Source organism: Dendrobates tinctorius, unplaced genomic scaffold (genome assembly GCF_039654945.1).
Source record: "Dendrobates tinctorius isolate UK_male_01 unplaced genomic scaffold, ASM3965494v1 ptg000057l, whole genome shotgun sequence".
Lineage (NCBI taxonomy): Eukaryota > Metazoa > Chordata > Amphibia > Anura > Dendrobatidae > Dendrobates > Dendrobates tinctorius.
In genome coordinates, this window is record NW_027361725.1 from 4,490,051 (window position 1) to 4,510,900 (window position 20,850).

Below are 20,850 nucleotides of genomic sequence, written 5' to 3' on the forward strand. Positions count from 1 at the left end.
AACTAATTTCATGTTTCCAACACACTTTATAGTATTTGTCCCCACGACCGATGCGATGACATCCAGGATCTACATCCAGGGCATTTTCCATGCGTAAAGATCTATCAGAAAACTTCGGCTTACGAGATGATATTAAATGGCGCCGTCCTGGGGTGATGGGAGAACGATCGTGTGGCTCAGGACTGGAGAAGACTCTTTAGTGGGCTTTAATCAGTCCGCGCGCCCCGTCTAGCTCCCCTTTACTGTGCGTGTTCCTTAATTAGGAGGCTTTATGAATTGGCGAGATAGCGATCTATTCAAGGATTTATCCGAATTCTCCTACAAGTTAATCACACCTGAAATGTAAATGTAAATGAAGGTGGAAGGAGCCTCTAATCACACGTAAGCAGTAAAACCGCGGCGAAGTGGCATATTTATAATGGCATAAAAAGGAATATTAAATTAATGATCATTATAGTTAAGTGGTAAGATAAAAATCAAGGAGGCTGGGAACCAAGGTGCCACTTCTCCACTAATGTATGTACAGAGAAGATTCACTGGCGGCACTGATATAATATATTAATAGGGTTGACCATGATCAGAGCAAAACTGCAGTTTTTAATATATTTTCTAAAACAGCTCCCCTCTATTTTCGAGGTGATGTCTGGTAATACAGTTATGCACCATTCATGTAAATAAGAATAGCAAACACATCCTGTGCAGAGAAATGACACTCACCTGTGATGTCACAGCGACTCCCCTGACTCAAACCCCACTGGTGCTGTCATAGAGACTCTCCTGACTCAAACCCACTGGTGATATCACAAAGACTCACCTGGCTCAAACCCACCTGTGATGTCACAGATAAAGATGAGCGAACCTTTCAAGGTACGGTTCAGATTGGCTAACGTCCCAATATTCGCCGAACGATTCGTCAAATATACCCAAACCCCATTGAATTCAATGAGAATCAAAACCAAATGGATAGACAACACCTTGGGGGGGGAAGCTTTTGCAAACAGATCAAATGAGGGTCAGACACCAGGAAAAGTGACATCAATTGGCCTGGGGGATTCCAAAACTTGTGGTGCAGTCCATTGACCACCTGTCCCCACAGCCACAAGAGTCATCCAATGCCCAGTCAGCGAGGTATAACGCCTCTGCCCACGTTTGCTCATCCAGGTATCAATGATGAAATGCACCCTGGCAGACAGATTTTTTCAGGGAACAGGTGATGTTGTCAGCAACATGCTGGTGTAGATTTCTTACATAAGTAATGATGACTAGACAACTGGTACTGGTGAATAGAGTTGAGCGAAACGGGTCGAAAAATTTCAAAAGTCGCCGACTTTTGTCAAAGTCGGGTTTCATGAAACGAAACCCGACCCTAGGATGAGGTCGGCCACGAGGTCGGCGACTTACGCGCCAAAGTCGCGTTTCAAAAGTTTGTTTTGCGCTCTTTTCCAGCCAATCAGGATCCACGGACACTGTGGGCAACGTGATGACATAGGCAGGGGTCACCGCAATTTGGCCTGCACAACACACCAGTCACTGTGTGTGCAGTGCAAGGGGAGGCTATATTGTGGTGTATCAGTGGTGTTGGTTGTTGGGCTGCCTTTTAAGGCTTCCTGACAGGCTGGCATTGCAGTTTACCCACTGCTCCGCAAACTGCTTTTTTAAAAGCAATCCAATCTCCCTTATCCTCTAGTCACTTATGTCACAGCTGTGCCATTGAGCCTGTCACATAGCGCTCGGATATTCATTGGGCCTCACACAATCCAAAAGTGTCCAGTGTCCAAAAGTGTGTGCAGAGATTCAAAATCTCCCTTATCCTCTAGTCACTTTGGTCACAGCTGTGCCATCGAGCCTGTGACATAGCGCTCAGATATCAGTGGGCCTCACACAATCCAAAAGTGTCCAGTGTCCAAAAGTGTGTGCAGAGATTCAAAATCTCCCTTATCCTCTAGTCACTTTTGTCACAGCTGTGCCATCGAGCCTGTCACATAGCGCTCAGATATTCATTGGGCCTCACACAATCCAAAAGTGTCCAGTGTCCAAAAGTGTGTGCAGAGATTCAAAATCTCCCTTATCCTCTAGTCACTTTGGTCACAGCTGTGCCATCGAGCCTGTGACATAGCGCTCAGATATCAGTGGGCCTCACACAATCCAAAAGTGTCCAGTGTCCAAAAGTGTGTGCAGAGATTCAAAATCTCCCTTATCCTCTAGTCACTTTGGTCACAGCAGCTGTGCCATCGAGCCTGTCACATAGCGCTCAGATATTCATTGGGCCTCACACAATCCAAAAGTGTCCAGTGTCCAAAAGTGTGTGCAGAGATTCAAAATCTCCCTTATCCTCTAGTCACTTTGGTCACAGCTGTGCCATCGAGCCTGTCACATAGCGCTCAGATATCAGTGGGCCTCACACAATCCAAAAGTGTCCAGTGTCCAAAAGTGTGTGCAGAGATTCAAAATCTCCCTTATCCTCTAGTCACTTTGGTCACAGCAGCTGTGCCATCGAGCCTGTCACATAGCGCTCAGATATTCATTGGGCCTCACACAATCCAAAAGTGTCCAGTGTCCAAAAGTGTGTGCAGAGATTCAAAATCTCCCTTATCCTCTAGTCACTTTGGTCACAGCTGTGCCATCGAGCCTGTCACATATCGCTCAGATATCAGTGGGCCTCACACAATCCAAAAGTGTCCAGTGTCCAAAAGTGTGTGCAGGGATTCAAAATCTCCCTTATCCTCTAGTCACTTTGGTCACAGCAGTGCCATCGAGCCTGTCACATAGCGCTCAGATATTCATTGGGCCTCACACAATCACACAATCCAAAAGTGTCCAGTGTCCAAAAGTGTGTGCAGAGATTCAAAATCTCCCTTATCCTCTAGTCACTTTGGTCACAGCTGTGCCATCGAGCCTGTCACATAGCGCTCAGATATTCATTGGGCCTCACACAATCCAAAAGTGTCCAGTTTCCAAAAGTGTGTGCAGAGATTCAAAATCTCCCTTATCCGCTAGTCACTTTGGTCACAGCTGTGCCATCGAGCCTGTGACATAGCGCTCAGATATCAGTGGGCCTCACACAATCCAAAAGTGTCCAGTGTCCAAAAGTGTGTGCAGAGATTCAAAATCTCCCTTATCCTCTAGTCACTTTGGTCACAGCAGCTGTGCCATCGAGCCTGTCACATAGCGCTCAGATATTCATTGGGCCTCACACAATCCAAAAGTGTCCAGTGTCCAAAAGTGTGTGCAGAGATTCAAAATCTCCCTTATCCTCTAGTCACTTTGGTCACAGCTGTGCCATCAAGCCTGTCACATAGCGATCAGATATCAGTGGGCCTCACACAATCCAAAAGTGTCCAGTGTCCAAAAGTGTGTGTAGAGATTCAAAATCTCCCTTATCCTCTAGTCACTTTGGTCACAGCAGCTGTGCCATCGAGCCTGTCACATAGCGCTCAGATATTCATTGGGCCTCACACAATCCAAAAGTGTCCAGTGTCCAAAAGTGTGTGCAGAGATTCAAAATCTCCCTTATCCTCTAGTCACTTTGGTCACATCTGTGCCATCGAGCCTGTGACATAGCGCTCAGATATCAGTGGACCTCACACAATCGAAAAGTGTCCAGTGTCCAAAAGTGTGTGCAGAGATTCAAAATCTCCCTTATCCTCTAGTCACTTTGGTCACAGCTGTGCCATCGAGCCTGTCACATAGCGCTCAGATATTCATTGGGCCTCACACAATCCAAAAGTGTCCAGTGTCCAAAAGTGTGTGCAGAGATTCAAAATCTCCCTTATCCTCTAGTCACTTTGGTCACAGCTGTGCCATCGAGCCTGTCACATAGCGCTCAGATATCAGTGGGCCACACACAATCCAAAAGTGTCCAGTGTCCAAAAGTGTGTGCAGAGATTCAAAATCTCCCTTATCCTCTAGTCACTTTGGTCACAGCAGCTGTGCCATCGAGCCTGTCACATAGCGCTCAGATATTCATTGGGCCTCACACAATCCAAAAGTGTCCAGTGTCCAAAAGTGTGTGCAGAGATTCAAAATCTCCCTTATCCTCTAGTCACTTTGGTCACAGCTGTGCCATCGAGCCTGTGACATAGCGCTGAGATATCAGTGGGCCTCACACAATCCAAAAGTGTCCAGTGTCCAAAAGTGTGTGCAGAGATTCAAAATCTCCCTTATCCTCTAGTCACTTTGGTCACAGCTGTGCCATCGAGCCTGTCACATAGCGCTCAGATATTCATTGGGCCTCACACAATCCAAAAGTGTGTGCAGAGATTCAAAATCTCCCTTATCCTCTAGTCACTTTGGTCTCAGCTGTGCCATCGAGCCTGTCACATAGCGCTCAGATATCAGTGGGCCTCACACAATCCAAAAGTGTCCAGTGTCCAAAAGTGTGTGCAGAGATTCAAAATATCCCTTATCCTCTAGTCACTTTGGTCACAGCTGTGCCATCGAGCCTGTCACATAGCGCTCAGATATTCATTGGGCCTCACACAATCCAAAAGTGTCCAGTGTCTAAAAGTGTGTGCAGAGATTCAAAATCTCCCTTATCCTCTAGTCACTTTGGTCACAGCTGTGCCATCAAGCCTGTGACATAGCACTCAGATATCAGTGGGCCTCACACAATCCAAAAGCGTCCAGTGTCCAAAAAGTGTGTGCAGAGATTCAAAATCTCCCTTATCCTCTAGTCACTTTGGTCACAGCTGTGCCATCAAGCCTGTCACATAGCGCTCAGATATCAGTGGGCCTCACACAATCCAAAAGTGTCCAGTGTCCAAAAGTGTGTGCAGAGATTCAAAATCTCCCTTATCCTCTAGTCACTTTGGTCACAGCAGCTGTGCCATCGAGCCTGTCACATAGCGCTCAGATATTCATTGGGCCTCACACAATCCAAAAGTGTCCAGTGTCCAAAAGTGTGTGCAGAGATCCAAAATCTCCCTTATCCTCTAGTCACTTTGGTCACATCTGTGCCATCGAGCCTGTGACATAGCGCTCAGATATCAGTGGGCCTCACACAATCGAAAAGTGTCCAGTGTCCAAAAGTGTGTGCAGAGATTCAAAATCTCCCTTATCCTCTAGTCACTTTGGTCACAGCTGTGCCATCGAGCCTGTCACATAGCGCTCAGATATTCATTGGGCCTCACACAATCCAAAAGTGTCCAGTGTCCAAAAGTGTGTGCAGAGATTCAAAATCTCCCTTATCCTCTAGTCACTTTGGTCACAGCTGTGCCATCGAGCCTGTCACATAGCGCTCAGATATCAGTGGGCCACACACAATCCAAAAGTGTCCAGTGTCCAAAAGTGTGTGCAGAGATTCAAAATCTCCCTTATCCTCTAGTCACTTTGGTCACAGCAGCTGTGCCATCGAGCCTGTCACATAGCGCTCAGATATTCAGTGGGCCTCACACAATCCAAAAGTGTCCAGTGTCCAAAAGTGTGTGCAGAGATTCAAAATCTCCCTTATCCTCTAGTCACTTTGGTCACAGCTGTGCCATCGAGCCTGTGACATAGCGCTCAGATATCAGTGGGCCTCACACAATCCAAAAGTGTCCAGTGTCCAAAAGTGTGTGCAGAGATTCAAAATCTCCCTTATCCTCTAGTCACTTTGGTCACAGCTGTGCCATCGAGCCTGTCACATAGCGATCAGATATTCATTGGGCCTCACACAATCCAAAAGTGTGTGCAGAGATTCAAAATCTCCCTTATCCTCTAGTCACTTTGGTCACAGCTGTGCCATCGAGCCTGTCACATAGCGCTCAGATATCAGTGGGCCTCACACAATCCAAAAGTGTCCAGTGTCCAAAAGTGTGTGCAGAGATTCAAAATCTCCCTTATCCTCTAGTCACTTTGGTCACAGCTGTGCCATCGAGCCTGTCACATAGCGCTCAGATATTCATTGGGCCTCACACAATCCAAAAGTGTCCAGTGTCTAAAAGTGTGTGCAGAGATTCAAAATCTCCCTTATCCTCTAGTCACTTTGGTCACAGCTGTGCCATCGAGCCTGTCACATAGCGCTCAGATATCAGTGGGCCTCACACAATCCAAAAGTGTCCAGTGTCCAAAAGTGTGTGCAGAGATTCAAAATCTCCCTTATCCTCTAGTCACTTTGGTCACAGCAGTGCCATCGAGCCTGTCACATAGCGCTCAGATATCAGTGGGCCTCACACAATCCAAAAGTGTCCAGTGTCCAAAAGTGTGTGCAGAGATTCAAAATCTCCCTTATCCTCTAGTCACTTTTGTCACAGCTGTGCCATCGAGCCTGTCACATAGCGCTCAGATATTCATTGGGCCTCACACAATCCAAAAGTGTCCAGTGTCCAAAAGTGTGTGCAGAGATTCAAAATCTCCCTTATCCTCTAGTCACTTTTGTCACAGCTGTGCCATCGAGCCTGTCACATAGCGCTCAGATATTCATTGGGCCTCACACAATCCAAAAGTGTCCAGTGTCCAAAAGTGTGTGCAGAGATTCAAAATCTCCCTTATCCTCTAGTCACTTTGGTCACAGCTGTGCCATCGAGCCTGTGACATAGCGCTCAGATATCAGTGGGCCTCACACAATCCAAAAGTGTCCAGTGTCCAAAAGTGTGTGCAGAGATTCAAAATCTCCCTTATCCTCTAGTCACTTTGGTCACAGCAGCTGTGCCACCGAGCCTGTCACATAGCGCTCAGATATTCATTGGGCCTCACACAATCCAAAAGTGTCCAGTGTCCAAAAGTGTGTGCAGAGATTCAAAATCTCCCTTATCCTCTAGTCACTTTGGTCACAGCTGTGCCATCGAGCCTGTGACATAGCGCTCAGATATCAGTGGGCCTCACACAATCCAAAAGTGTCCAGTGTCCAAAAGTGTGTGCAGAGATTCAAAATCTCCCTTATCCTCTAGTCACTTTGGTCACAGCAGCTGTGCCATCGAGCCTGTCACATAGCGCTCAGATATTCATTGGGCCTCACACAATCCAAAAGTGTCCAGTGTCCAAAAGTGTGTGCAGAGATTCAAAATCTCCCTTATCCTCTAGTCACTTTGGTCACAGCTGTGCCATCGAGCCTGTCACATAGCGCTCAGATATCAGTGGGCCTCACACAATCCAAAAGTGTCCAGTGTCCAAAAGTGTGTGCAGAGATTCAAAATCTCCCTTATCCTCTAGTCACTTTGGTCACAGCAGCTGTGCCATCGAGCCTGTCACATAGCGCTCAGATATTCATTGGGCCTCACACAATCCAAAAGTGTCCAGTGTCCAAAAGTGTGTGCAGAGATTCAAAATCTCCCTTATCCTCTAGTCACTTTGGTCACAGCTGTGCCATCGAGCCTGTCACATATCGCTCAGATATCAGTGGGCCTCACACAATCCAAAAGTGTCCAGTGTCCAAAAGTGTGTGCAGGGATTCAAAATCTCCCTTATCCTCTAGTCACTTTGGTCACAGCAGTGCCATCGAGCCTGTCACATAGCGCTCAGATATTCATTGGGCCTCACACAATCACACAATCCAAAAGTGTCCAGTGTCCAAAAGTGTGTGCAGAGATTCAAAATCTCCCTTATCCTCTAGTCACTTTGGTCACAGCTGTGCCATCGAGCCTGTCACATAGCGCTCAGATATTCATTGGGCCTCACACAATCCAAAAGTGTCCAGTTTCCAAAAGTGTGTGCAGAGATTCAAAATCTCCCTTATCCGCTAGTCACTTTGGTCACAGCTGTGCCATCGAGCCTGTGACATAGCGCTCAGATATCAGTGGGCCTCACACAATCCAAAAGTGTCCAGTGTCCAAAAGTGTGTGCAGAGATTCAAAATCTCCCTTATCCTCTAGTCACTTTGGTCACAGCAGCTGTGCCATCGAGCCTGTCACATAGCGCTCAGATATTCATTGGGCCTCACACAATCCAAAAGTGTCCAGTGTCCAAAAGTGTGTGCAGAGATTCAAAATCTCCCTTATCCTCTAGTCACTTTGGTCACAGCTGTGCCATCAAGCCTGTCACATAGCGATCAGATATCAGTGGGCCTCACACAATCCAAAAGTGTCCAGTGTCCAAAAGTGTGTGTAGAGATTCAAAATCTCCCTTATCCTCTAGTCACTTTGGTCACAGCAGCTGTGCCATCGAGCCTGTCACATAGCGCTCAGATATTCATTGGGCCTCACACAATCCAAAAGTGTCCAGTGTCCAAAAGTGTGTGCAGAGATTCAAAATCTCCCTTATCCTCTAGTCACTTTGGTCACATCTGTGCCATCGAGCCTGTGACATAGCGCTCAGATATCAGTGGACCTCACACAATCGAAAAGTGTCCAGTGTCCAAAAGTGTGTGCAGAGATTCAAAATCTCCCTTATCCTCTAGTCACTTTGGTCACAGCTGTGCCATCGAGCCTGTCACATAGCGCTCAGATATTCATTGGGCCTCACACAATCCAAAAGTGTCCAGTGTCCAAAAGTGTGTGCAGAGATTCAAAATCTCCCTTATCCTCTAGTCACTTTGGTCACAGCAGCTGTGCCATCGAGCCTGTCACATAGCGCTCAGATATTCAGTGGGCCTCACACAATCCAAAAGTGTCCAGTGTCCAAAAGTGTGTGCAGAGATTCAAAATCTCCCTTATCCTCTAGTCACTTTGGTCACAGCTGTGCCATCGAGCCTGTGACATAGCGCTCAGATATCAGTGGGCCTCACACAATCCAAAAGTGTCCAGTGTCCAAAAGTGTGTGCAGAGATTCAAAATCTCCCTTATCCTCTAGTCACTTTGGTCACAGCTGTGCCATCGAGCCTGTCACATAGCGATCAGATATTCATTGGGCCTCACACAATCCAAAAGTGTGTGCAGAGATTCAAAATCTCCCTTATCCTCTAGTCACTTTGGTCACAGCTGTGCCATCGAGCCTGTCACATAGCGCTCAGATATCAGTGGGCCTCACACAATCCAAAAGTGTCCAGTGTCCAAAAGTGTGTGCAGAGATTCAAAATCTCCCTTATCCTCTAGTCACTTTGGTCACAGCTGTGCCATCGAGCCTGTCACATAGCGCTCAGATATTCATTGGGCCTCACACAATCCAAAAGTGTCCAGTGTCTAAAAGTGTGTGCAGAGATTCAAAATCTCCCTTATCCTCTAGTCACTTTGGTCACAGCTGTGCCATCGAGCCTGTCACATAGCGCTCAGATATCAGTGGGCCTCACACAATCCAAAAGTGTCCAGTGTCCAAAAGTGTGTGCAGAGATTCAAAATCTCCCTTATCCTCTAGTCACTTTGGTCACAGCAGTGCCATCGAGCCTGTCACATAGCGCTCAGATATCAGTGGGCCTCACACAATCCAAAAGTGTCCAGTGTCCAAAAGTGTGTGCAGAGATTCAAAATCTCCCTTATCCTCTAGTCACTTTTGTCACAGCTGTGCCATCGAGCCTGTCACATAGCGCTCAGATATTCATTGGGCCTCACACAATCCAAAAGTGTCCAGTGTCCAAAAGTGTGTGCAGAGATTCAAAATCTCCCTTATCCTCTAGTCACTTTTGTCACAGCTGTGCCATCGAGCCTGTCACATAGCGCTCAGATATTCATTGGGCCTCACACAATCCAAAAGTGTCCAGTGTCCAAAAGTGTGTGCAGAGATTCAAAATCTCCCTTATCCTCTAGTCACTTTGGTCACAGCTGTGCCATCGAGCCTGTGACATAGCGCTCAGATATCAGTGGGCCTCACACAATCCAAAAGTGTCCAGTGTCCAAAAGTGTGTGCAGAGATTCAAAATCTCCCTTATCCTCTAGTCACTTTGGTCACAGCAGCTGTGCCACCGAGCCTGTCACATAGCGCTCAGATATTCATTGGGCCTCACACAATCCAAAAGTGTCCAGTGTCCAAAAGTGTGTGCAGAGATTCAAAATCTCCCTTATCCTCTAGTCACTTTGGTCACAGCTGTGCCATCGAGCCTGTCACATAGCGCTCAGATATCAGTGGGCCTCACACAATCCAAAAGTGTCCAGTGTCCAAAAGTGTGTGCAGAGATTCAAAATCTCCCTTATCCTCTAGTCACTTTGGTCACAGCAGCTGTGCCATCGAGCCTGTCACATAGCGCTCAGATATCAGTGGGCCTCACACAATCCAAAAGTGTCCAGTGTCCAAAAGTGTGTGCAGAGATTCAAAATCTCCCTTATCCTCTAGTCACTTTGGTCACAGCTGTGCCATCGAGCCTGTCACATAGCGCTCAGATATTCATTGGGCCTCACACAATCACACAATCCAAAAGTGTCCAGTGTCCAAAAGTGTGTGCAGAGATTCAAAATCTCCCTTCTCCTCTAGTCACTTTGGTCACAGCTGTGCCATCGAGCCTGTCACATAGCGCTCAGATATTCATTGGGCCTCACACAATCCAAAAGTGTCCAGTTTCCAAAAGTGTGTGCAGAGATTCAAAATCTCCCTTATCCGCTAGTCACTTTGGTCACAGCTGTGCCATCGAGCCTGTCACATAGCGCTCAGATATTCATTGGGCCTCACACAATCCAAAAGTGTCCAGTGTCCAAAAGTGTGTGCAGAGATTCAAAATCTCCCTTATCCTCTAGTCACTTTGGTCACAGCTGTGCCATCAAGCCTGTCACATAGCGCTCAGATATCATTGGGCCTCACACAATCCAAAAGTGTCCAGTGTCCAAAAGTGTGTGCAGAGATTCAAAATCTCCCTTATCCTCTAGTCACTTTGGTCACAGCAGCTGTGCCATCGAGCCTGTCACATAGCGCTCAGATATTCATTGGGCCTCACACAATCCAAAAGTGTCCAGTGTCCAAAAGTGTGTGCAGAGATTCAAAATCTCCCTTATCCTCTAGTCACTTTGGTCACATCTGTGCCATCGAGCCTGTGACATAGCGCTCAGATATCAGTGGGCCTCACACAATCGAAAAGTGTCCAGTGTCCAAAAGTGTGTGCAGAGATTCAAAATCTCCCTTATCCTCTAGTCACTTTGGTCACAGCTGTGCCATCGAGCCTGTCACATAGCGCTCAGATATCAGTGGGCCACACACAATCCAAAAGTGTCCAGTGTCCAAAAGTGTGTGCAGAGATTCAAAATCTCCCTTATCCTCTAGTCACTTTGGTCACAGCAGCTGTGCCATCGAGCCTGTCACATAGCGCTCAGATATTCATTGGGCCTCACACAATCCAAAAGTGTCCAGTGTCCAAAATTGTGTGCAGAGATTCAAAATCTCCCTTATCCTCTAGTCACTTTGGTCACAGCTGTGCCATCGAGCCTGTGACATAGCGCTGAGATATCAGTGGGCCTCACACAATCCAAAAGTGTCCAGTGTCCAAAAGTGTGTGCAGAGATTCAAAATCTCCCTTATCCTCTAGTCACTTTGGTCACAGCTGTGCCATCGAGCCTGTCACATAGCGCTCAGATATTCATTGGGCCTCACACAATCCAAAAGTGTGTGCAGAGATTCAAAATCTCCCTTATCCTCTAGTCACTTTGGTCACAGCTGTGCCATCGAGCCTGTGACATAGCGCTCAGATATCAGTGGGCCTCACACAATCCAAAAGTGTCCAGTGTCCAAAAGTGTGTGCAGAGATTCAAAATCTCCCTTATCCTCTAGTCACTTTGGTCACAGCTGTGCCATCGAGCCTGTCACATAGCGCTCAGATATTCATTGGGCCTCACACAATCACACAATCCAAAAGTGTCCAGTGTCCAAAAGTGTGTGCAGAGATTCAAAATCTCCCTTATCCTCTAGTCACTTTGGTCACAGCTGTGCCATCGAGCCTGTCACATAGCGCTCAGATATTCATTGGGCCTCACACAATCCAAAAGTGTCCAGTTTCCAAAAGTGTGTGCAGAGACTCAAAATCTCCCTTATCCTCTAGTCACTTTGGTCACAGCTGTGCCATCGAGCCTGTGACATAGCGCTCAGATATCAGTGGGCCTCACACAATCCAAAAGTGTCCAGTGTCCAAAAGTGTGTGCAGAGATTCAAAATCTCCCTTATCCTCTAGTCACTTTGGTCACAGCAGCTGTGCCATCGAGCCTGTCACATAGCGCTCAGATATTCATTTGGCCTCACACAATCCAAAAGTGTCCAGTGTCCAAAAGTGTGTGCAGAGATTCAAAATCTCCCTTATCCTCTAGTCACTTTGGTCACAGCTGTGCCATCGAGCCTGTCACATAGCGCTCAGATATCAGTGGGCCACACACAATCCAAAAGTGTCCAGTGTCCAAAAGTGTGTGCAGAGATTCAAAATCTCCCTTATCCTCTAGTCACTTTGGTCACAGCAGCTGTGCCATCGAGCCTGTCACATAGCGCTCAGATATTCATTGGGCCTCACACAATCCAAAAGTGTCCAGTGTCCAAAATTGTGTGCAGAGATTCAAAATCTCCCTTATCCTCTAGTCACTTTGGTCACAGCTGTGCTATCGAGCCTGTGACATAGCGCTCAGATATCAGTAGGCCTCACACTATCCAAAAGTGTCCAGTGTCCAAAAGTGTGTGCAGAGATTCAAAATCTCCCTTATCCTCTAGTCACTTTGGTCACAGCTGTGCCATCGAGCCTGTCACATAGCGCTCAGATTTTCATTGGGCCTCACACAATCCAAAAGTGTGTGCAGAGATTCAAAATCTCCCTTATCCTCTAGTCACTTTGGTCACAGCTGTGCCATCGAGCCTGTCACATAGCGCTCAGATATCAGTGGGCCTCACACAATCCAAAAGTGTCCAGTGTCCAAAAGTGTGTGCAGAGATTCAAAATCTCCCTTATCCTCTAGTCACTTTGGTCACAGCTGTGCCATCGAGCCTGTCACATAGCGCTCAGATATTCATTGGGCCTCACACAATCCAAAAGTGTCCAGTGTCTAAAAGTGTGTGCAGAGATTCAAAATCTCCCTTATCCTCTAGTCACTTTGGTCACAGCTGTGCCATCGAGCCTGTGACATAGCGCTCAGATATCAGTGGGCCTCACACAATCCAAAAGTGTCCAGTGTCCAAAAGTGTGTGCAGAGATTCAAAATCTCCCTTATCCTCTAGTCACTTTGGTCACAGCTGTGCCATCGAGCCTGTCACATAGCGCTCAGATATCAGTGGGCCTCACACAATCCAAAAGTGTCCAGTGTCCACAAGTGTCTGCAGAAATTCTAAATCTGCCCTGTCCTATAGACACCTTGTACCTTGTTTTACATTACTATATAGTTTGTTGGATTTTGTCTACATTTCTACCAAAAATGAGGAAGTCTGGTGGAAGAGGCTGTGGAATTGGGCGGGGGTTGGCAGCTGGTAATGATGGTGTTGGTGGTGGATCTGATGGTAGTGGCAAGAGCAAAATAGGACCGAATGCAGGAGGTGTTGAGCCTGCGTCATCGTCTGGCTACATAAGGCCTCGAACGCTTAGTTTTCTAGGAGTTGGCAAACCGCTTTTAAAGCCAGAGCATCAGGAAAAAGTTTTTTCTTACATTGCTGACTCAGCCTCCAGCTCTATCGCCTCCTCTTCTTCAGTTGTAAAAAGTAAAAGCACTGAGTCGTCATTGGAGGCTCATGTTCATGAACCACACCTTTCCTTGTGTCCTTCACCCCAACCAAGATTGAAGGATGACGCAGGCCATACTACTGATTACTCCATGGAGCTGTTTTCACATACCATGCCTGGATTATCAAGTGAAATGGTGAATTACCCAGGCCAAGATGAATCTGACATGGAGTGCACTGATGCACAGCCGCTGATGGATGATTCTGCTGGTACATTCACTCAGAGCACTACATTGCCCTCGCAGTGTACAGAGCCAGATTCTGACCCTGATGAGACTTAGTTGCCCCTTCCCGCACACTATACCACCATACACGGTGACACAGAGGAAGGTGCACATGACATAGAAGAGGAGGTGATGGATGACCCAGTTGTTGACCCAGATTGGCATCCATTGGGGGAAGAGGGTGCTGCTTCCAATAGCTCAGATGAGGAGCATCCACAGCAGACATCGACATCGCAACAGCTGTTATCTGGCAGGCCTGGAGCACTCCAAAGACAGGTTCCAAACATCAAAAGAGTTGCTGGACAGCCTGTCCAGAGGGTCAAAAGATCACAGCGTGCTAGGCCGCAAAATGTCTGCCAAAGTAGGAAGAGTGCAGTGTGGCACTTTTTTGAACAAAATCCTCATGATCAGGCCAAGGTTATCTGTAAGAAGTGCGCAAAGACCTTTAGCCGAGGGAAAAATCTGAAAAATTTGAATACCAGTTGCATGCTTAGACATTTAACCAGCATGCACTTGCAAGCGTGGACACAACACCAAACCTCAAGTGCCACATGTGCAACTGATCACAACGAAGGTAGTCAGCAACGCTACATTGTTTCCCCCACTGTAAGCCCACCGGTTAGCACAGCAGCAAATGTTGAGGTGTCGTTGCAAGGCCACAGCAGTCAGGGAATCCCACTGTTATATCAACGAAAGACTGATTCTAGGCCATCAGAAAGAACACCAACTCCATCACCATCATCAACCCTCTCTCAGTCCGCCCTGTCCACCGCTACTTCCACCATATGCAGCTCTCAAGTCCAGCTCACCCTCCCAGACACTATGAGTAGGTCAAGAAAGTACTCAGTCTCTCATCCGCGTACACTGGGTTTGAACGCCCACATTGCCAAACTAATCTCGTTTGAGATGATGCCCTTTCGGTTGGTGGAAAGCACAGCTTTCCGCGAACTCATGGCCTATGCAGTACCACGCTATGACCTACCCAGTCGCTACTTCTTCTCTCGCAAAGCCATCCCAGCCCTCCACCATCATGTGAAAGACCGCATTGTCCATGCACTCAAGCAGTCAGTGAGCGGAAAGGTGCACCTCACAACTGATGCATGGTCCAGTCGGCATGGCCAGGGCCGTTACGTGTCCATCACTGTGCACTGGGTTAATGTGGTGGATGCAGGGTCCACAGGGGACAGCGGTGGTGGGACAGTGCTGCCTAGCCCACGGTATAGGAAACAGTTGGCTGTAGGCGTTCGACCCTCCTACTTCTCCTCCTCCTACATCTCCAGAGGCGAAAGCTCCTCCAGAGAGCGCAATCGTACGAGTACTCCATCTGCAGCTGCCATTGTTGCACACGATGTGTCCCCCTATCGAGCAGCTAGTGGAAAGCGTCAGCAGGCTGTGTTGCAGATAATAATAAATAATCTTTATTTTTGTTTAGCGCTAACATATTCCGCAGCGCTTTACAGTTTTGCACACACATCATCACACATCATCACTGTCCCCGATGGGGCTCACAATCTAAATTCCCTATCAGTATGTCTTTTAGAATGTGGGAGGAAACCGGAGTACCCGGAGGAAACCCACGCAAACACGGGGAGAACATACAAACTCCTTGCAGATGTTGTCTTTGGTGGGACTCGAACCAACCACTGAGCCACCGTGCCGCCCTATGATGTGTTTGGGCAACAGACACACCGCCGAGGTGCTGGCCGAGTACTTGAAGCGACAAACTGAGTCATGGCTGGGCAGTGTACATCTTGAGGCAGGCAAGGTAGTTAGTGATAACGGCCGTAATTTTGTGGCAGCCATAGCCCTTTCAAAACTCAGCCACATACCTTGCTTGGCTCACACCTTGAACCTGGTGGTGCAGTGCTTCCTCAAAAATTATCCGGAGTTAACAGCCCTGCTCCAGAAGGTGCGAAGACTGTGCGCGCACATCCGCCGGTCGCCTGTACACTCCGTTCGTATGCAGAAGCTGCAGCGATTGCTCCACCTTCCCAACCACCGCCTCATTATCGACATTGCAACAAGGTGGAACTCCACCCTGCACATGGTGGAGCGGCTGTGCGAGCAGAGGCAGGCCATAATGCATTTGTGGGAGGATACACGGCCAGGCACTTTGAGAGCAGACATGGAGTTGACAGGTGTGCAGTGGTCGAAGCTGAAAGACCTCTGTAAAGTCCTTCAGTGTTTTGAGGAATGCACACGGCTGGTAAGCGCAGACGACGCCATCCTAAGCATGAGCATCCCACTTATGCGTCTGCTCATGCAAACTTTGACGCACCTTAAGGAGCAGGCGTCTGCAGCCAATGTTGATGAGGAGGAAGAGGAGGAGGGAATCCTTGATGACATTCAGCCATTGTCTGCTCAGGGACCTCTCCTGGACGAGGTGGAGGAAGAAGAGGAGGAGGAGGATGATGATGGGGATGATTACTTAGGGGAGGAGGATGCATCTCGTGGGGCAAGTGAAAATGTTGGCGTGGCAAGGTCTAGTACAGGGTTTGTGCGTGACTGGAGGGATGTGGATTTGCCAGAAAGTGCTCCTCCACCCAGCACTCGCAGTGCATCATTGACACCGGGAACATTGGCCCACATGTCAGATTATGTCTTGCAGATCCTAAAAAGGGACCCCCGCATTGCCAAAATGATGAACGATGACGACTACTGGTTGGCCAGCATCCTGGATCCACGCTATAAAGGCAAATTACAAAACATCATGCCACAGGAGAACCTTGACCTAATATTGGCTAATAAACAAGCAACTCTGGTAAATCGGTTGCTTGAGGCATTCCCAGCACACAGCAGCGGTGATAGTTCTCACACGAGCCGTACGGGCCGGGGGCAGCTTGGCAGAGGTGTTCGTGGTGCACACAGCAGAAGTGGCGTTGGAGACAGGGGTTTCATGACAATGTTGTGGACTGATTTTTCAAATACCGCTCACACAACTGGTAATACTGCATCGATGGAAAGTGAAAGGAGACAGCAGTTGTCAACTATGGTTACAAACTACTTTTCCTCCCATATCGATGTTCTCCCACACAGGTCATTCCCCTTTGACTATTGGGCCGCTAAACTGGACACCTGGCCTGAATTGGCCCAATATGCCTTACAGGAGCTCGCTTGCCCAGCTGCAAGTGTGCTATCGGAAAGAGTCTTCAGTGCAGCTGGATCAATCCTGACAGAAAAAAGGACCCGTCTGTCAACCCAAAATGTGGATGATCTAACCTTCATTAAAATGAACCATGCATGGGTTTCCAAGGATTTTGTCCCACCTTCCCCTGATGACACATAGGGTGACAGAAAAATGGCTTGCTTTGGTCCACCTCTTCCTGGGACTTCACCTATTTCGCCTTTTGCATCAGCTGAATGTCCAACATCAACATATGCCACTTCCTAAAACTCCCTAACTGTGCTGCCTCCCCCCCATGGCCGAGGTCACCACCTAGCGCACGACACCGTGCGAGTGCCGTTGCCCTGGACAGGTGGGAAGGCCGACTCTTGGGCGCGGGCACTGGCACAGGGTCCCTCATAGTGCAATCAAGTGTCTCTGACGGTGGTGGTGCACACCCGCCGTCAGACACACAGCTGTACTATGAGGGGCCCAGTGCCAGTACCGACACCCACGAGTGGGCCCCCCTTGCTTGGGCAGGGCCCCAGCATTTGCAATCTTTAACTCTCCCTGCTCCTCCGCTGTGTAATCTGGGCCGTCAAATCCATACTGTGCCTGACACCGTCTGAGCCTGCCTCCTGATGTATAGACATATATTTTGAATGTGTACGTTATCCATACATGTTATCCGGGGAAACGGTACCCTTTCTAACCTTTGTGCAATCACGTGCAATCCATACTGGGCCTAACACCGTCTGAGCCTGCCTCCTGATACATATATTTTGAATGTGTACGCTATCCATACATGTTATCTGGGGATACGGTACCCTTTCTAACTTTGTGCAATCACGTGCAATCCATACTGGGCCTAATACCGTCTGAGCCTGCCTCCTGAGACATATATTTTGAATGTGTACGCTATCCATACATGTTATCCGGGGAAAGAGTACCCTTTCTAACCTTTGTGCAATCACGTGCAAACCATACTGGGCCTAACACCGTCTGAGCCTGCCTACTGAGACACATATTTTGAATGTGTACGCTATCCATACATGTTATCTGGGGATACGGTACCCTTTCTAACCTTTGTGCAATCACGTGCAATCCATACTGGGCCTAACACCGTCTGGGCCTGCCTCCTGAGACATATATTTTGAATGTGTACGCTATCCATACATGTTATCCGGGGAAACGGTACCCTTTCTAACCTTTGTGCAATCACGTGCAATCCATACTGGGCCTAACACCGTCTGAGCCTGCCTCCTGAGACATATATTTTGAATATGTACGCTATCCATACATGTTATCCGGGGAAACGGTACCCTTTCTAACCTTTGTGCAATCACGTGCAATCCATACTGGGCCTAACACCATCTGAGCCTGCCTCCTGAGACATATATTTTGAATGTGTACGCTATCCATACATGTTATCTGGGGATACGGTACCCTTTCTAACCTTTGTGCAATCACGTGCAATCCATACTGGGAGTAACACCGTCTGAGCTTGCCTCCTGAGACATATATTTTGAATGTGTATGCTATCCATACATGTTATCTGGGGATACGGTACCCTTTCTAACCTTTGTGCAATCACGTGCAATCCATACTGGGCCTAACACCGTCTGAGCCTGCCTCCTGAGACATATATTTTGAATGTGTACTCTATCCATACATGTTATCAGGGGAAACGGTACCCTTTCTAACCTTTGTGCAATCACGTGCAATCCATACTGGGCCTAACACCGTCTGAGCCTGCCTCCTGAGACATATATTTTGAATGTGTACGCTATCCATACATGTTATCTGGGGATACGGTACCCTTTCTAACCTTTGTGCAATCACGTGCAATCCATACTGGGCCTAACACCGTCTGAGCTTGCCTCCTGAGACATATATTTTGAATGTGTACGCTATCCATACATGTTATCTGGGGATACGGTACCCTTTCTAACCTTTGTGCAATCACGTGCAATCCATACTGGGCCTAACACCGTCTGAGCCTGCCTCCTGAGACATATATTTTGAATGTGTACGCTATCCATACATGTTATCCGGGGAAACGGTACCCTTTCTAACCTTTGTGCAATCACGTGCAATCCATACTGGGCCTAACACCGTCTGAGCCTGCCTCCTGAGACATATATTTTGAATGTGTACGCTATCCATACATGTTATCTGGGGATACGGTACCCTTTCTAACCTTTGTGCAATCACATGCAATCCATACTGGGCCTAACACCGTCTGAGCCTGCCTACTGATGTATAGACATATATTTTGAATGTGTACGCTATCCATACATGTTATCCGGGGAAACGGTACCCTTTCTAACCTTTGTGCAATCACGTGCAATCCATACTGGGCCTAACACCGTCTGAGCCTGCCTCCTGAGACATATATTTTGAATGTGTACGCTATCCATACATGTTATCTGGGGATAGGGTACCCTTTCTAACCTTTGTGCAATCACGTGCAATCCATACTGGGCCTAGCACCGTCTGAGCCTGCCTCCTGATGTATAGACATATATTTTGAATGTGTACGCTATCCATACATGTTATCCAGGGAAACGGTACCCTTTCTAACCTTTGTGCAATCACGTGCAATCCATACTGGGCCTAACACCGTCTGAGCCTTCCTCCTGAGACATATATTTTGAATGTGTACGCTATCCATACATGATATCCGGGGAAACGGTACCCTTTCTAACCTTTGTGCAATCACGTGCAATCCATACTGGGCTTAACACCGTCTGAACCTGCCTCCTGATGTATAGACATATATTTTGAATGTGTACGCTATCCATACATGTTATCCGGGGAAACGGTACCCTTTCTAACCTTTGTGCAATCACGTGCAATCCATACTGGGCCTAACACCGTCTGAGCCTGCCTCCTGAGACATATATTTTGAATGTGTACGCTATCCATACATGTTATCTGGGAATACGGTACCCTTTCTAACCTTTGTGCAATCACGTGCAATCCATACTGGGCCTAACACCGTCTGAGCCTGCCTCCTGAGACATATATTTTGAATGTGTAACCTATCCATACATGTTATCCGGGGAAACGGTACCCTTTCTAACCTTTGTGCAATCACGTGCAATCCATACTGGGCCTAACACCGTCTGAGCCTACCTCCTGAGACATATATTTTGAATGTGTACGCTATCCATACATGTTATCTGGGGATACGGTACCCTTTCTAACCTTTGTGCAATCACGTGCAATCCATACAGGGCCTAACACCGTCTGAGCCTGCCTCCTGATTTATAGACATATATTTTGAATGTATACGCTATCCATACATGTTACCCGGGGAAACGGTACCCTTTCTAACCTTTGTGCAATCACGTGCAATCCACACTGGGCCTAACACCGTCTGAGCCTGCCTCCTGAGACATATATTTTGAATGTGTACGCTATCCATACATGTTATCCGGGGAAACGGTACCCTTTCTAACCTTTGTGCAATCACGTGCAATCCATACTGGGCCTAAAACCGTCTGAGCCTGCCTCCTGAGACATATATTTTGAATGTGTAACCTATCCATACATGTTATCCGGGGAAACGGTACCCTTTCTAACCTTTGTGCAATCACGTGCAATCCATACTGGGCCTAACACCGTCTGAGCCTACCTCCTGAGACATATATTTTGAATGTGTACGCTATCCATACATGTTATCTGGGGATACGGTACCCTTTCTAACCTTTGTGCAATCACGTGCAATCCATACAGGGCCTAACACCGTCTGAGCCTGCCTCCTGATGTATAGACATATATTTTGAATGTGTACGCTATCCATACATGTTACCCGGGGAAACGGTACCCTTTCTAACCTTTGTGCAATCACGTGCAATCCATACTGGGCCTAACACCGTCTGAGCCTGCCTCCTGAGACATATATTTTGAATGTGTACGCTATCCATACATGTTATCCGGGGAAACGGTACCCTTTCTAACCTTTGTGCAATCACGTGCAATCCATACTGGGCCTAACACCGTCTGAACCTGCCTCCTGAGACATATATTTTGATTGTGTACGCTATCCATACATGTTATCTG